General features: G+C 37.7%; 1 pseudogene; it reads left to right on the top strand.

Annotated features, from left to right (window-relative positions):
- The first annotated feature begins 922 nt into the window (after positions 1 to 922).
- LOC132013907 (elongation factor 1-alpha 1-like) lies at positions 923 to 2,310 on the top strand (annotated as a pseudogene).
- The last annotated feature ends 16,848 nt before the right edge of the window (positions 2,311 to 19,158 follow it).

The raw sequence follows: 19,158 nt of genomic DNA, 5'->3' as shown, positions 1-19,158 counted from the left end.
GAGGGCAGACGATGAAGCAACTGAGCCATCCAGGCACATGCCCCATGAGTTAACTTCTTTGTCAAATAAAATTATTCTATTTAACTCTCATAATATCCTTTACTATAAGGTCTACTTTCTCTGTTACCAGTAGTCATTCTAACATTTTTTTAAGTGCTAACAAGATAGGTTTCTTTTTACTTTTAATCAATTTGTGCCCTTATTTTTAAAGTGGGTTTTTTGTAGGCAATATATATTTGGGTCTTGCTTTTATACCCAATTTAACAATCTCTGCCTTTTAATATATTTAGATCATTCACTTCTAATACAATTGTTGATATGCTTACACTTGAATTTGCAATTTTGCTTTTTGGATTTGTCCTATCTCTTTTTTGCTCCTGGTTTCCTTTTTTTTCACCCTTGCCTTCTTTTGGATTATTTGTGTACTTTTAGACATTGTATTATTTCTTCTTTGTTCAATTAGCTGTATTTTTTTTATCTTTTTTAATAGTTGCTTTAAGGTTTAAAGTATATATCTTTTACCTTACAAGTCTACTTCCATGTGATGTGATACAGCAGAACATAGAGCAAAAGAAAGTTATAATAGTATACTTCCAGTTCTTCCCTCTTGGCCTTTGTATTATCAAAAACTTTACTTCTTCATAGGTTGTAAATTGCATAGGTAAATGTAGTTACCTTTTCTGGTGTTCTCATTTATGTAGATCCAGCTTTCCATCTGGGATCATTTGTTCTGTTTACATTACTTCTATGTAACATCATATTGTACTGCAAGTCTATTGATGATTCATTCTTTTTTTTTCTCATCTTCAAATGGGGTATTTATCTTACATTTGTTTTTAAAATACAGACAATTTACTTTTTCACAACAGGTGTGTCACCAGAACACAGGTGTCATGAAAACCACTACTATACCTAAACCAAAATGGGAAAGGAAAAGACTCAAATCACTATCATCATCATTGGACATGTAGTTTAAGGCAAGTCTACCTCTACTGTTCATCTGATATAGAAATGAGGTGAGATTGACAAAAGAACCATCAAAAATTTGAGAAGGAGGCTGCTGAGATGGGAAAGGGATCCAAGTATACCTGGGTCTTGGATAAACTGAAAACTGAATGTAAATATGATATCACCTCTGATATCTCCCTGTAAAAATTCAAGACCAGCAAGTATTATGTGACTATCATTGATGCCCCCAAGACACAGAGACTTTATCAAAAACATGATTCTTAGGCACATCTGAGGCATATCTCAGGCTGACTGTACTGTCCTGATTGCTGCTGCTGTGTTGATGAATTTGAAGCATGTATCTCCAAGAATGGGCAGACCCATGAGCATCCCCTTCTGGCTTACACACTGGGTATAAAATAACTAATTGCTGGTGTTAACAACATGGATTCCACTGAGCCACCCTACAGCCAGAAGAGATATGAGGAAATCGTAAAGGAAGTCAGCACCTACATTAAGAAAATTGGCTACAACCCAATGCAGTAGGATTTGTGCCCATTTCTGGTTGGAATGGTGACAGCATGCTGGAGCAAAATGCTAACATACCTTGGTTCAAGGGATGGAAAGTCACCTAAAAGGTGGGAATGCCAGTGGAACCATACCACTTGAAGCTCTGGATTGCATTTTGCCACCAGCTCATCCAACTGACAAGCCCTTGTATCTGCCTCTCCAGAACATCTACAAAATTGGTATTTGTACTGTCCCTGTGGGCTGAGCAGAGACTGGTGTTCTTAAACCTGCCACAGTCGTCATCTTTGCTACAATGTCACAACTGAAGTAAAGTCTCTTAATATGCACCATGAAGCTTTGAGTGAGGCTCCTCCTGGAGACAACATGGACTTCAATGTCAAGAACGTATCTGTCAAAGATGTTCATCATGGCAATGTGGCTGATGACTACAAAAATGACCCACCAATGAAAACAGCTAGCTTCATGGCTCAGGTGATTATCCCAAACCATCCAGGCCAAATCAGCGCTCAATATGCACCTGTGCTGGATTGTCACATAGCTCACATTGCTTGCAACTTTGCTGAGCTAAAGGAGAAGAGAGAGAGCCATTCTGGGAAAAAGCTGAAGGATGGTCCAAAGTTCTTCAAATCTGGTGATGCTGCCATTGTTGATATGGTTCCTGGCAAGACTGTGTGTGTTAAGAGCTTCTCTGACTATCCTCCTCCAGACTGCTTTGCTGTTGATGGCATGAGACAGATGGTTGCTGTGGGTGTCATCAAAGCATTGGACAAGAAGACAACTGGAGCTAGCAAGGTCACCAAGTCAACCCAGAAAGCTCAGAAGCCTAAATGAATAGTAACCCCAATACCTGTCCTTCTTAATCAGTAAGGGAAGAATGGTCTCAGAACTATTTGTATCAATTGGCCATTTAAGCTTATAATAAAAGACTGGTTAATGATAACATTATATCTTAAAACCTTCAGAAGGAAAGGAAAATGTTTTGTGAACCATTTGTGTGTGTGTGTGTGTGTGTGTGTGTGTGTGTGTGTGTGTGTGGCAGGTTTAAGTTATTACTTTTTTAAAATCAGTACTTTTTAATAGAAACAACTTAGCCAAAAATCTGAAAGAATCTTAAGACCATTAATAGAGAAGTTCAATGTAAAGAAATAAATAAATAATACAGACAATCCTCATGTTGCACAGTTCAAACATACAGATTTCAATTACCACAATTTAGCTAAACAACACTACTGCCTCCAAAGAAAAACATGGTTTATATTTCAGTTTCCATGGCATATGGACCATGGAATAATTGCATAAGTGCAAATTGCATAAGTACAAATTTTGCTAATAGCTATTCACCCCGTGAATTACTATGTAAATAACCATTATATGGTTTTTATCCTTTCTGTTATTGATGTGATATATCACATTGATTGATTTGTGAATATTGAACCACCCCTGCATCCCAGCTATAATTCCCATGTGATCATGGCCAATGATTTTCTTTATGTATTGTTGGATATGATTTGCTAATATTTTGCTGAGTATTTTTGCATTTATGTTCATCAGAGTTACTGGCCTGTACTTCTCTTTTTTTGTAATGTCTTTATTTGGTTTTGGTATCATGGTAATTCTGGCCTCATAGAATGAATTTGTAAGTTTTCCTTCTTCTTCTATTTTTTGGAACAGTTTGAGAAAAGAGGTACTAACTCTTCTTTAAAAGTTTGGTAGAATTCACCCATTAAACTGTGTGGTCCTGGACTTTTGTTTGTTGGGAGTTTCTTGATTACTGATTCAATTTCATTGCAAGTAATTGGTCCATTCAAATATTCTATTTCTTCCTGCTTCAGTTTGTGAGGTTAAATGTTTCTAGGAATTTATCCATTTCTTTTAGGCTGTCCAATTCACTGGTGTATAGTTTTTCATAATAGTCTCATAATCCTTTGTATTTCTGTGGTGTCGTTTGTTATTTCTCTTCTCTCATTTCTAATTTTATTTATCTGAGTCTTCGTTTTTTTCTATGAGTCTGGCTAGACATTTGGAAACTTTGTTGATCTTTTCAAAGAAAGAGCTCCTGGTTTCCTGATCTATTCTATTGGGTTTTGTTTGTTTGTTTATTTCTATTTCATTTATTTCTGTTCTAATTTTTATTATTTTCTTCCTTCTACTGGCTTTGGGTTTTCTTGCTTTTCTTTTTCTAGTTCCTTTAGGTGTAAGGTTATGTTTTTTATTTGAGATTTTTTCTTGCTTCTTGAGGTAGGCCTGTGGGCTGTAAACTTCTCTCTAAGAACAGCTTTTGCTGCATCCTAAATATTTTGGACCTTGTGTTTACATTTTCTTTTGTTTCCGTGGTTTTTTTTTTTTTCATTTCCTCTTTGATTTCTTGGCTGACACATCCATTGTTTAGTAACAAGTTATTTATCTTCCATGTATTTGTGTTCTTTCCAGATTTTCTCTTATCATTGATTTCTAGTTTCATAGCCTTGTGGTCAAAAAAGATGTATGGTATGACTTTGACCTTTCTGAAGTTGTTGAGACTTATTTTGTGGCCTAATATGTTATCTCTTCTGGAGAATGTCCCATGTTCACTTGAAAAGAATGCGTGTTCTGCTGTTTTAGGGTGAACATTCTGAATGTATGTTAGATGATTCATTTGATACAATGTGATTGGACTCATTAAAAGCCATTGTTTCCTTGTTTACTTGGACTTATATCTGTTTGGATGATATATCCATTGATGTAACCGGGGTGTTAAAGTCCCCTACTGCTATTCTATTGTTATCAATTTGTTCCTTTATGTTTGTTATAAAATATTTTATATATTTGGGTGCTCCCTTGTTGGGCACATAAAATTTACAATTATTATATTTTCCAGTAGGATTCTTCCATGTATTATTATATATTGTCTTTGTCTCTTATTATAGTCATTGTTTAAAGTTTATTTTGTCTGATACAAGTCATGCTACCCCAGGTTTCTTTTCACTTCCTTTTGTGCAATAAATGCTTTTCCATCCCTTCACTTTCATTCTGCATGTCTCTTTAGGTCTGAAATGAGTCTCTTGTAGGTAGCATATAGGTGTGTCTTGCTTTTTTTAATCCATTCATTCACCCTATGTCTTTTGGAGTGTTTAGTCCATTTACAGTCAAGGTAATTATTCATAGTAATCTACTTATCACCATTGTATTACTTGTTTTATTGATGTTCTTGTATTCTTCTCTGTTCCTTTCTTCTACTGTTCTCTTCCACAGTTTGGTGGGTTTCGTTAGTGATATACTTAGATTCTTTTCTCTATTTTTTGCATATCTATTACTGGTTTTTGATTTGTGGTTACCATTAGATTTGTATATAACATCTTCTGCATATAGCAGTCTATATTAAGCTGATGGCTGCATAAGTTTGAACCCATTATTCACTCCCCATGTTTCAGGTGTATGGTGTTATACTTTACATCCTTTTATTTTGGGAATCTTCTGACTTATTTTTACACAAAAAAGAATCCCAAGGAGGCTCCATGCCCAGAGAATGCAGTGTTAGCAAAATTTATACACATCTGCTGCAGGAGGAGACCTGTGACCTCTCAGAAACCCTGCCTAGGCCAGCCAGGTTGGAGGGGGCAGATCTGCAGAAGCATACAATGGCAGGCATGCTGTTATCAAGTTAGGTAGGGAGTGTTGGTGCCACATCAATTCCTGAGAATGTCCTTGTGTGTAGGCTGAGAGGTGGAAGGGGAAATGGTGCCCATCTGCTCCTTTGTTCCAGGAGAAATCTCTAACAATCCCTGCCCCTTCCAATGCATACTCTGAGATTAGTACAAAGCTTTCTTTTGTATACCACAGGCATTTTTCAAACTGCTTTTTCTATGCTCTATCTCTGGGGCTATTTGCTGTGCTGTCTCTTTGAGGATAGGGGCTCAGTTTTCTCTCTCCCACCTGGCTCTCCCAGAGCCAAACCTACTGACTTTTAAAGTTCTAGGTGTTAAGCCCTGCTTATTGTAAGAACTGATGAAATTAGGCCCTTCTGGTTTTTAAAGCCAAATGTTATAGGGATTCACTTCCCATATATTCACTTCCCTGTGTGGGAGTCCCTGTTCCTGAGATGCCTGATGTGAGAGTCTGTTTCTCTCCCCTCTCTGAGCCCACAGCATCCCTCCCTCCCTCCCTCAGTCATATGGGTCCATTTAGCTCCCCACTGCATCTATGCCCTCTTCAATGTGGCCTTTTCTCTATATTAACTATGGAAAGTCTGTTGTGCCCATCTTTTGGTCATTTTCTGAGTTATCTACACTGATGTGCATTTTATATAGTTGTATCCATGAAATGAGGTAAGCTTAGGATGCCCTTACACCCCGATCTTCTCTAGAAGTTCTATTTTGGTAAAATTCTTAAAGGTCATGGAACAATGGTAATTTTTCCCATTGATTAAGATTGTTTTGCACAATTTCATTTTGCATGGTCTTTCTTAATAGTCTCACCCTACTGTGCAAAGCAAGAACTACCTATATATTTTCACCAGGTATAAAATTCTTGGTTGACAGAATTTGTTTTTCTTTTCTTTCATTACTTTAAAAATGTGGTTTCACTATTTTCTAGCTTGCACTGTGTCTGAAATGAAGTATGTCATGCTTATCTTTGTTTTTGTGTACACTATGCTTCTCTGGCTGCTTTTAAGATTTCTTCTTTTCACTGGTTTTACAGAATTTGCTCATGATATCCTCTGATGTCACTTTCTTCATGTTTCTCATGCTTGAAGTTTATTGAGTTTGTTGGATTTGTGAGGTAATGATTTTCGTCACATTTAGAAAACTTTTAACAATTACTTTTTTTCAAGTATTTGTCCTGTTCTCCTCTCCTTTGGGGACTCCCATTTTATATATATTTAGCTGCCTGAAATTATTGTAGATCTCACTGGTATTCTTTCTTTTTTTTCTTTCTTTCTGTGTTTCATTTGGGAAGTTTATACTACTCTGTATCCAAACTCACCACTCTTTTTTTACAGTATCCAGTCTGCTATTAATCACATCCAGTGTCTGTTTCATCTTGGGCATTACAGTTTCCTTTAACTTGGATTTTTCTTTATTTTCCCTGTGTCTACCTCACAGGCTCAATCTTCTCATCAGCTTCTTAAATATACAGAATGCCATCATAATAACTTTTAAAACCCTCTCTTACTAATTCTATCATCTAGGCATTTCTGGTTCAATTTTAATATATTAATTTTTCTTAGGACTAGATCAGAGTAACATTTGCTCTAGGTCCAAATTTTTCCCACTACTGATGCAAAACCCTTCTTAGTACTCTACCCACAGACCAATGAATTAAGAGGTTTTCTGCTTTGGCTTGTTGAGATCAGGTACTATTCCCAGGCCTGTGTGAGTTCTAAAATTTATTCCCTCTAACTCTTTGGGGTGGTTCTCTCCTCACTCTTAGTAAATTTTTTATGCCAACCAATAATCAGTAATCAACTGCATACTCAGTTGGGACCCTCTGCAGTTTTCCAGGGGTTCTCCCTGTGCAGCTCTCTCCTCTCTAGCTGTTGTCCTAAGATTCTATCTCCCCAGACATCCAATCCTTTCCCTCAACCCCTTTTGAGTGACAGGTTCTGTCTGGATTGGCCTCCCTGGGAAAATGCTCCAGGCAAAAAAGCTAAAAGAATGGTAAGACTCGCCTTATTTGTTTACTTTTTTAGAAATAATTTGCTTCACTGCTTAACATCCAATGCCTTCAGAACCATTTTGTTTCCTATCTTTTGATAGCAGTTTTTGGTTATTTCAGTTAAGAAGGGAAATTCAGTATCTACTATGGCCAAAAAAGAAAAACTCAAAATACCCAGAATTTTTATCTGAATTTTCCTAACAATACCTCAGTTCCTTACTTCTTTTAGAGAGTAACTCCTCCATCTTTGTCATTCATTTTTTTAGTCTATCTTTTTGTTAACTAAGAAAAATTTAAAACACTATTTATAGACACTATGCACAAAAGCCAAAATAAGTACAAGCCCAAAATGTAAAAGAAACTATAGAAGACTAAAAGCAATGATGCATGTAAAAGATCTGAACTGAAACATTAAAATGCCTTGCTTTAGACATCCCACATTCATCACCAGCATGTAGTTTATCATTTGATTATTGAAGAAAAATTTACAGAAGAATAAATAGCCTTAATGTTTCCCAGGCCTTTACAAATGACACATACCAGATTCAAATATATGCATGTTTCTGCACACCAACAGATTAACAGACAATTCCATATGAGACAGTTCCTATAAGCCTGACACCTGGTCAGACCATGTAAGGTACAGGACATTGTCCCAGTCCTCTAGGAACCTAGAGGGCCTGGCACATAGCAGGGAAACAGTGAAGCCCTTTTGAATGAATAAATAAATGCAGGGATCAATGAACAAATCTACTGAGATGGGAAGACCAAGCTGTGCCATTTATAGATGAGGAGGAGTCTCAGGAGAATGTAATTCACTCAATCCAGAAGAAAGGAAATGATATTTTTTTAAAAAAAAATAAAAAGAACTCCTAGAGACAGAAAGTAGAATGACGGTTTTAAGTAGTGGTGATGGTAGAGGAGTGGAAGGAGGAATCATTGCTTAGTTGTTACATCTTCAATTATGCAAGACTTAAAATATTCTGTGGATGGATGGTGGTGCTAGTAACACAACAATATGAATATACTTAATGGCTGAAATGTACTTTTAAAAATGGTTAAGATAGCAAGTTTTTTGTGCATTTTACCACAATTAAAATTTTTAAATAAATACATAAGATCACCAAAGCTGAGAAGATTTATTTAATACATAGAATTAGCCAAGTATAGAGTAAGAAAAAAATCTTTTCCTCTACTCATCCCAGGGTTCCCCAGCTGGGGCCCTATAAATTAGACTAGCCAATGACAGGGTAACAAAAGAACAACAAACGGAAGTTTATTAACATGTGCATTATGCATATACACATGGGAGCACCCAGCAATGAGTAACTCAAAGGAGTGATTAAAATTGGAGCTTATGGGGAGCCTGGCTGGTTTAGTGTCTGACTCTTGATCTCAGCTCAGGTCTTGACCTCAGGGTTATGAGTTCAAGCCCTATATTGGGCTCCTTGTTAAAATAATAATAATAATAATAATAATACAAATTAATCAATTATTAGTTAAATTTTGAAAAGAATTAGTGCTTATATGCCATCTTGGGCTAACCTAGGCTAACCAAAGAAAAACCAGTTTGGGCTTCTAGGCAGAGCAAGGTGACCAGGAAAATTATGGTACCAAGGATCATTGGATAAGGTTTGTTAGCAAATTCAAGTCAGTGCCTTTTCCACTGATAGAAGTTTAAGCCTCCTCTTCCTGGCACTGGAGAAGGAGACATCTCTACAAATGGAAACTTTCTTTTCAAAAAGAAAGGGGTTGTCCTGTTTTTAGAGCTTTCATTGTATCCTCTGGTTCTCAAAGTATTTTCAGTCAAAAAAAATCCATTTCTCCAAAGAGGCATATTTGGGGTGGCAAATTCTTATATCCGTAACACTATTAGCATATAGGCTCCACATATCAAGAATATTTTTCCCTTATTTATAATTTAAATTTTACACTAGGCAAATATGTGTTAGTCTTTGGCTTAACAATAAACTGGCCTATTGATATTCTATCAAACTTTATCTGAAGCAGCCACATAACAACTATTCTCTTCACTTTAATATTCCCAAATTACAGTTTGGGAAAAGTAAGAACTTTAAGTTTACATCGATTTACAGCAATACCTATTTATGCCATGGGGACTTCAAGTGATTCCTTGTACACATAGGAGTTGAATGCTTACCATGTGCCAAACTTTGAGACAGGCATTCATCGACCTTGTCTACTTTAGTTCTCCCAACATTTTGTACAGTAATACTTTCTCAGGTGAGGAAACAGAGTTGTAAAAATTTTTTTATAAAACTTGCCATATATTATGCAGCTTAAATAGAGAAGTCAGGTTTCAAAGGCAGTTCTATATGTCTCCAAAGTCCATATTCTTTACTTTCTGCTACTTACTAAACATGTTTCAGTATTGCAGTGGTCCCCAAAGTGTAACCCTGAGACCAGCAGCATCAGCACCATCTAGGAACTCATTAGAGATGCAAAAACTTGGTTCCTTCCCAGACCTACTGAATCAGAAATTTTGGAACTGGATCTCAGTAAGTGATTCTGATGCCCACTCAAGTGTGAAAGCCACTGAATTATCGGATGAGCAGTGGCAACGAGGAGAAACTTTAGAAGATAAGAGGGTGGGATGAGACAGGTATGGTAGGTGTAAATCGGCCTAGTCTCTGATAATATCCTCCATTGGGGGATAAGATCTGCAGCTTCAAGAACTCTCATGAAAAGGGATATGCCCAGAATCTGTTGCCCAATATGGTGATAAAGTGAATCCTAATATGGTATAACTTCTTCCAACACAGTATCACTGCATAACAAAGGGACTTCCAAAATGATGTGGAAAACAAAGGTAAAAAGAAAAATTAAATTACCTTACTCCTTAACAACCTACTAACAAGTCCTTGAAATAGGCAGAATAACATTCCTCTAGGAACTCAGCTGCCTCAGTGTTAATGCTTTGCTAAGGGCAAAAGGCAATTTTAGCTTAACATTATCCCAACCCCCAGGGTCCTATAAGACTACTCTAACATATAAAAATTCTTTTGCAGGGATGCCTGGGTGGCTCAGGTGGTTAAGCATCTGCCTTTGGCTCAGGTCATGATCCCAGGGTCCTGGGATGGAGTCCCACATCAGGCTCCCTGCTCAGTGGGAAGTCTGCTTCTCCCTCTGCCTGTCACTCCCCCTGCTTGTGCTTGCTCTTGTTTTCTCTCTCTGGCAAATAAATAAATAAAATATATTTTTTTTTAATTCCTTAGGAAACTTCATTTATCTCTACCCCCTAAAATATATGTTAGCAATCATCCTCTAAGCATATGATCCACCAATGTACCTCTGAAGGGTCTCATGACTGAATTTTAACTAGACTGTAATAAATGATGTTTTCCTAACCATAGCTGGACCCCTCAAGGTCCGGAAACTTTTCTTCCAAAATTCCTTAAAGACAGGCTATCTCTAACCTCCTTCCAACTTGAAAGTATATGATCAGCCACTCCTCATGCCCCCAATGCAGTTCTTTCTACTCACACGGGTCCTGTCCCCATGCTTTAATAAAATACCACCTTTTTGCACTGAAGATGTCTCAAGAATTTTTTCTGAGCCATCGACTCTGAACTCCAAACTATATCACAAAATACAAGGTGAAACATCCATATCCAGGGTCCTTAAGTCAGTATTCCTAAAGTCATACTTGGACCACACATGTAGACACACACACACACACACACACACACACACACAGAGGAGCCAATAAATAAAAAAGCTTGTTTCTACCTGTCTAACATAACTACTTCACAACAACTTAGCATATTACAGCTCAAGCAACTTGAAATATTTCCCCAAAGACCCCTTATTACAGGTAAATGTCTAGTAACATCCCACTGAACTAGAGCTCTTAGAGGAAATAGCACTCTAAGACACCAGAAGTACAGACACAGATGTTACTCAGGAAATTTGACACTGCTTTCTCCCACCCTGACCTCAAAGGAGGACACAGATTTGTTGATTCTGGATGGGTCAACAACTAGGTGAGCCCAATATGTTCATAAATATTCTTTATGTTTAACTTATAGATAACTTGTGAGGTTCTTCTGTAATAAAAGATCAGTAGTATAGCAAGAATTGAATTTTCATATCAAATGAGATCTGAGCAAGCAGTATCTCAGGCAGTTATCTTCCTTCTATGAGGGACATGGTTTTTGGGAAAAACCATTGCAAGACATGCCTCATCTACTTCCACCTTGTGTGATCACATTGTTTCTAATAAGATTTCCTTTCCTTGGCTAATTAAAGCACCATCTGGGCTAGTTAATAAAAATATGGCAAGTTTGTAATTTTTTTTAAATGTGACCCTTATAAATAAAACAAAAAATAAAGAAATTAAAATTTTTTAAAGCCCGCCCACTAGGCAGTGGTACTCCGCTCTCAGGACTTCTATCTAGCATTGGGAGAGCAGAGCCAAGTATTATTGGGCAGAGAGAGGAGCAGCCAGGGAGGGCTGACTGGGCTGGGAGTTGACACAGAGAGATGCAAGAAAAGTGAGAATCTAATTTCTAGTTAGATCTTGTCCATATGTCTTCCACAGAGGGACTCACAGTAGTGCCTAGTGTAGCCTGGTCCTAGATCAGGGAAGAAGCAGTCAGAGAGATGGAAGAGAATGTCACAAGAGCTGAGAGCAACAAGATGCAAGTTTAGGCAAAGACCTGCTCAAAATACCAAGCTTAAAAAAAAAAAAAATCCACAGGGGCCCCTGGGTAGCTGACTCGGTTAACTGTCTGCCTTCCCCTCAGGTCATGATCCCAGGGTCCTGGGATTGAGTCCAGCATTGGGCTCCCTTCTGAAGGGAAACGCTGCTTCTCCCTCTGCACATTCTTCTCGTCCACCTGCTCATGTGCTCACATGCATCTGCACACTCTCTCTCTGTCTCTTCCAAATAAATAAATGAAATCTTTAAAAAAAAAAAAAGATTGCTTTAAAAAAATATATATCCACAGGAAAGGCAAAGGGGTTATGGAGTTATCTCCTCACTTCCTCATCCTATGATAAAAAACTTTCTTTCTTAAAAAAAAAAAAAAATCAATAGTTTGAGTATGAAAAAGCATTGACTACCAGCTCCCAGATAGTTAATATAAAGTCATTACATTCCTAAAAATTACCACAGGCAGGCAATTACAGATAAATGACTGACCCTGGTCCAGAGAAAGTGTAAACAGGACTCTCAGTATCTAGTCAAAATTTTGGCCAAATCATTTTCTATAAATGGAGGATATTATTAGGCAATATTCACCAATTTACTTGTGGGGAAAAATATTTCTTCTTGGTGGTAACTGTGATGTTACCAGAGAATGTAAAATTGGGATTAACCAGATGGTAATAGTTTCAGGCTTGTACATGAGAATATTCTATGGCTATCCTGAAGAATTTTTTGTTTTAATTTTATTCAGTTAAAAAATAAAACTAAACTATGCCTCTTTCTTATTAGTTTTTGGAGTAATTTAAATGTAACATAGATATACTAATAAGGATCTTGGTACAAAACAGATGGCATGTTCCTAAGATTTTACGTAAAGAGAGTTTTTGAAGCTGTGAAGAAAGCTAAAGGAATCCAGAAAAGATGGTGAAAACTCCCAGATATTAACAACCAATTCCATTATATCCCTCAAGTCTACAAAACAAGAGAAGGGAAAAGTGTTTCCAGAGCCTGGAGAAACCTAGAGCCCTGACAGAAGGGTAAACTGACAAGTCCGGTTTACATGCTAAAGAAGTGCTTCAGTCTCAGAGCCTCTCCTAGATCCAGTCAGAGGGATCACACTGTGAATATTCTTAATACTATTAACAATAATAGCGAATCCTAACCAAGGTTTTACTCCATGGCATCCACTGTTAGAAGCATCCAGCATGCATGTTCTCATTCAATCCTCAAATGAGTGTTATGGAAATGCATACTATTTCTATTCCCACTTTGCAGAGAGATTAAATAATGAGACCACTCACACAGTTTGTGAGAAGCTGAATCCAAATGTAAACCCAGGCAGACTGACAGCGGAGGCTATTAACCTAACCTACACTACAAATGAAGGAATGAAAGAAGGAAAGGAGAGAGAGAGGGAGGCAGGGAAGGAAGGAAGGAAGGAAGGAAGGAAGGAAGGAAGGAAGGAAGGAAGGAAGGAAGGGATTTGTGTAATTAGAATCAAATGACAGTGTAATCCTTAGAGTGAATCAAAAATCAGGGAATTTGCTCCAGACTCACTCTCTGATTTGGTTGATTTCCTTAGGCAGAGAGATTTCTTTAATTATGTAAAACCTATTTAAGGAACTGTTTTCTGATTCATCCCATGAGGGGGAAAAAAAAAAGGCACAGACACACACAGCATCTTTGCATCTTGAAATTGTGTGTTGAATATTTTGCCTTTTCAAAGATGCTTGTTTGTCTGTGTTTATCATCAGCAACTTTATGCCCAGCTGGACCAAAGGCAGCCAGTTGGCATTCAGCCTCAGCTAGGTCTTGCCAGTCACTGCACCCCGTCTATATCCAAGCCTTAGGTTAATTCTGAGGGGCCATTCAGAATATTGTTTCAGGAAAGAGTTTCCATAACAGGATGGAAGGCCACATCTCTGAGAAAATGCTAGATGGTATTCACTTCCAACTTCTCACAACCCTCAACTCTCATTCCAAATACCATTTTGTTTTTAAGCAGGGAAGTCTATATATTCTTCTAACTTGTATTTTCATTAGAAAAAGATTATAACCCAGTTTTGATAAATTCATCACTGACTATGTTCTGTCAAATTTACAGCCAAATACTATTTTTTTTTACTTTTTGCAAAAATACTATTTCATATAGAAAAAGTGCATGAAAGTTTGGAGATCAGCTAATTATCAAAAATGAATATATCTGTGTGGCCCCTACCTAGATCAAGAAATTGAAAATAAACAGCATTTCAGAATCTGCCTTGGCCTCCTCCTAATCATTGACCACCCTATCTCTAAAAGAAATCTTTGCCTTAACTTCCAATTCCAGGGATGAGTTTTACCTGTTTGGGGACTTCATATAAATGGAGCCAAGCAATATGTACACTTTCATGCCTGGATTGACCCATGTTGCCACACAAGGTTAAAGTTTATTTTCATTACTATATAATATTCCATGGCATGAATATACCATGATTTATGTAAATATTCTACTGTTGATAAATATTTGTAAATTGCAGTACATGACTGACAAAGGTCTTGTATATAAAATACTTAGAGACATACTACATGATAAAAGTACCAACAGCCCAATGGAAAAAAAAAAAAATCTTAAGAGACACTTAAATATATATATATATATCCGAATAATCAAAAACATGAGAAGACACTCAATCTCATTAGTCATCTAGAAAATGCAAATTTAAGCAAGGGTGAGATAAACACTACAACCCACAATTTCAGCAATGGCAACAAGTCCTACCCAATGTGGAACTGATTTATTTGACTTCCTTCTTCAAGCCATTCAGTGGTTCTTCATCATCTTTAGTACAGAGTATAATCTATACCATCTCAGTTTATGTTATAAAAGAAGAGAATATTCAGAAACTATAATGGTGGATGCCTCTAAAAGAACTTGTTGACTGGGAAATAGGACAAAACAAACTAATTTTTCAGGCATGCCTGGGTAGCTCAGTCAGTTACACATCTGCTCTCAGCTCAGCTCATGACCACAAGGTCCTGGGATTAAGTGCCCCATAGAACTCCTTGCTCAATGGGGAGCCTGCCTCTCCCTCTGCCTGCAGCTCCACTGTTTGTGCTTGCTCATGCTCTCTCTCTCTCTCTGACAAATAAATAAACAAAATATTATTTAAAAAAAAAAAAAAAACAGGGGCTCCTGGGTGCTCAGTGGGTTAAAGCCTCTGCCTTCAGCTCAGTCATGATCCCAAGGTCCTGGGCTCAATCCCCTCATTGGGCTCTGTGCTCAGTGGGGAGCCTGCTTCCTCCTCCCCTCTGCCTGCCTCTCTGCCTATTTGTGACCTCTCTCCATCAAATAAATAAAATCTTAAATATATATATATGTATATATATATATATATAATTGACTAACTTTTCATCTTCTCACTGTATACTCTTTATATTTTTAGTTTGGTATGAAAGCCATGTATCACCTATTCGAAAAATATTTTTTAATGTATGCCATAAGATTCTGCATATTTTCAATACATTTGCTACAAAGTTGGTTCTGAGATCCCAAGAGCTGAAGAAACCCTGGGTAATATGAATAAGTTTAAGTCACTTGTCCATTAGAATAAAACCAAACCAGATTCTAGGAACAAGCCCAGATTTTCCTGGTTCTAAAAATCAGAAAAGAAGTTTCCTGTGGGGCCTTATGAAAGAACATTTTCTAGGGGAAACCTTCAACAATATTTCCAAGTAATTTAGAGTGACTTTGAGGTGGCAGATCCCCCCACTCCCGACAAGTCAAAAGCATAACCAAAAACACAGTTTGATAAAGCAGCTCTCCCATGGACTAACCATCTCATTTTGATGGTTTCAGATGCTCCATTCAAACTGGACCCTGCAATAGGATTGCTACAGGATAACAATATTTTCCTTGAATAATATATATGAAAGAACTTTGCACAAGTCAGACCTGACAATAACGAAGTAGACTGATCCTGAGGTAAAGTAGTTCCCTCCTATCCACAGGGGGTCTGTTCCGAGACCCCCAGGGGAATGCCTGAAATCAGAGATAGTACTGAACCCTATATATAGGATCTTTTTTCCTTTACATATACACCGATGATAACATTTAATAGTAAACTAGGCACAGTAAGAGGTTAACAAGAATAATAAATTAGAACAACTATAATAACAATATACTGTGATAAAATTTTGTCAGTATGGTCTTGCTCAGAATATCTTGTGATACTGTGCTCACCCTTCTTTTTCTTCTTGTGCTGACTTGAGATGGTAAATGCCCACGTGAGGGGAATGACATCGGCACTGGGTCATTGCGTTAGGAGAATCACCTGTTTCCAGATCACAGTTGACCATGGGTAACTGAAATAGTGGAAAGCAAAACTGTGGATGAGGGGAACTACAGTAGTAATCAGCTTACCTTCAATATCAGGAATATTACAGATTCTTGCCTTGCAAGAATTTTGGAGAAGATAACTTCTAGGATCCTCTAAATTATTAAGATGCCACAAGATGGTACCTCCACATGTCTTGAAATTACCTCTTTAAAGTTTCAACACATCTCTATGCATTAGGACTTACTATTTAAATAAATTTATGAACTTCTGCTGGCCTTGCTCATTGGGCTGCTTTATATTTAGGAAATTCTCTGAATAGAATTAGAGGTGTTATTGGCAGGAGTTTAAAGAAAGCCAAAAGCTAAGTCTGTAACTAGTGAGACATTTAAGAAGCCTTAAATGTCTCACTAGTTACAGACTTGATAAGGTTTAGTAATTCTCCAAAAACAAGAGCCACTAATCCACCTCTTGCCCTAGATTTCCTTACACCAGAAGAAAGGAGAAAGTATCTCCACCTGGGTCTGCATAAAGCTACAATAAAAATCAGAGGGCCAGTCCCTCTTTTAAACACACATGCACACTTCAAAATGGAAAAATCCCTTAATTTAAAAGGAAAAGGAAGGGAGGGAGGAAAAAGAACATAAAAGAAAAAAAAAAAGTAAGACAAGAACTTATGGCCCTAATTTGCAAGGAACAAGATGGGGAGAGGAATGTCCTTTCCACCCAGAGTGAAGCCTGGTCCTGGGACATCTCCTGTTACACATTCCACTGGCACCTACAAGGTAAGGACCACTCCTTCTAGCTTGTGGCTGAAGGGAAACAGGAAAGGGAAAAAGGCTGAGAACAACGGTCTGAATGGGAGTGTATGCAAACTAAATCAAATGTATTGTTCAAAATTTACAGTGGGTCATCTCTTCTTTTTTCTTATTTCTTTTCAATATCGAATGAAGGGCTGACCAGCAAGGTCAAACTCCCCTTATTAATGAGGCATCGCTGGGGCTCTGTCTCATTAGGGCACTCAGAACTGTGCATTTACTGCAATTTGCAGCACTTAATAGAGAAAGGTCAGAGCGGGTCACGTTCAATTTCCACTTGGCAGAGGGAGGAAAAATGGAAGCAATTCATTTGCACAAATTTGAATAATTCTTCTCAGTCTCCTTTTCTTTATCTACGTATGGATAATTCCTGCATCTTACCTCACTCACAATCATTTCAGAACTGCTAGCGGCCGGATTTCTATGAAGGCTCTAATGGAGCTGACAGATTCTATGAATCCAGGTGTCAAAATAAAGCCTCTGGCTTCTTCCCCCGCCCCCCTTCCCACAACGGGGAATAGGAGCTGCCTCTAGTGAGCTCTTAAACTTATCATAAATGTATCAAGATTGCTGTGGGCCATGAAACAGCTGTAGACAATTAATCTTTCCACAATTCTTCGGCATAAGAATTGCTTTCCCCGCAAAGTAACATCTGCCGTGCCGAGGTGATTATTCACGGCCGAGGGGCGCCGCCATAGTTTTATGCATAGAGCCATCAGTGGCAATGAAGCAAAATTTATAGTTTTCCCTGGTTCAGTAAAAATAACATTTCAGCTGCATTAAAACATCATCCATCAGCATTGTCCCAGAGCCCTGAGCCCCATCTCATCTAAAGAAATTAAAAAATATTCATTTTAATGCTAACTTCTGAAGCTTGCAATGACATTACTGCCTTCTTCTGGAGGAGGTCAGGGGAGTCCTATCACAGAGGAAGATGACAGGGAAAGGTTATGGAGCACAAAGAAGCCGAGTATTAAATGTGCTACTAGATAGTCATGATGTCCCGATTACCCGACTGCTGGTTCTTATTTGTAACCCCTGAACGCTTAATCAAAAATCCCTGAATCAAATGGAACAGCCAAAGAAGAAACATTATTTCACAGAAGCAATGTAATTCCTCAGCTTCAATGGAAAGAATACTGAGGCCATGGCTGCCTTTTCCAATGCTGTGGGCATTTGTTTCTTTGAAACATTTGTTTCACATTTGTCTGAAAAAGTAAAATCTTACCTAGGGAAAAAACTGGGTATCTGTGTTTGAAGTTCCCTCCGCTATATGCCAAGTTCAGGGTTTGCTCTCGAAAGTGAAAAGGCCTCCTGATACTTTGGAGCTCTGTCTGTAGGAAATTACAGGTTTTAAACCTGGCTATGTGGCTATTTGAATATAAGAAAATAGAGGAAGAGAAAGAGGGAACCCCAAGGATCACCTGGTGTACACAGACTTTATACACAGTGCATGTCTCTGAATCTACCAATTTGCAAATAAAATATAAATCATGTTATATCCACACTCACACCCACTGCATGGTTCCACTGAACCACCTTTATAATACTTATGCTTAAGAATTTCAAATAATGAGCCTTGCAGTCAGTATTTAGCTGAATGCTATGTTCCAAGTCCTGTGCTATATAGCTAGAAGTGCACAAACTTGTAAAGGAGCACTCCTGCCTTTCAACAGTTCACCGTCCACAGAGAAACATGTAAACCACTGAAATACAGATGAGGAGTGTACCATAAAAGCATAAATGAAGTGCTATGTTTGTGCAAAAAATATAATTGTTCAATTGGGGAGAATGGAAGATAGAAGGTGTCAATTCAAATGAAGCTCAGAGAAATGGAGGCTATTTGAAAACCCACTATTTAAAGCATTAGTAAATATCATCTGGCAATTGTGTCATCATACCTAAAAAGTACTACTGAAGGTCATGAACAAATTGACTTGGAAAGTCACCTAAAAAAAGACAAAGAGAAAGCAGCTGGGAAGTAATGAACTGGACGGTGAGATTTTGGCTCCAGAGCTACAGTTCTGAAATATCAATGGTGCTGCCCCTTACTGAGGTTTTATAAGGTGCAATGTTCTATAAAGGATCTCTTAAAATCAATGTTTGTCCTTGGCATGTTTTCATCCAAAAGTGAAAGCTAATCATTTTTTACTCATTGGAGATTCTCCTAATTTCACAGTCAATGAAACACAGATTTCACTGGAAGCCAAAACCTGAATTTTACAAAGGTCAAAGGGAAAGT

This window comes from Mustela nigripes, chromosome 1, assembly GCF_022355385.1.
Source record: "Mustela nigripes isolate SB6536 chromosome 1, MUSNIG.SB6536, whole genome shotgun sequence".
In the NCBI taxonomy this organism is placed as follows: domain Eukaryota; kingdom Metazoa; phylum Chordata; class Mammalia; order Carnivora; family Mustelidae; genus Mustela; species Mustela nigripes.
Note: the sequence above shows the minus strand (reverse complement) of the source record. Positions and strands in the feature narration are given on the sequence as shown.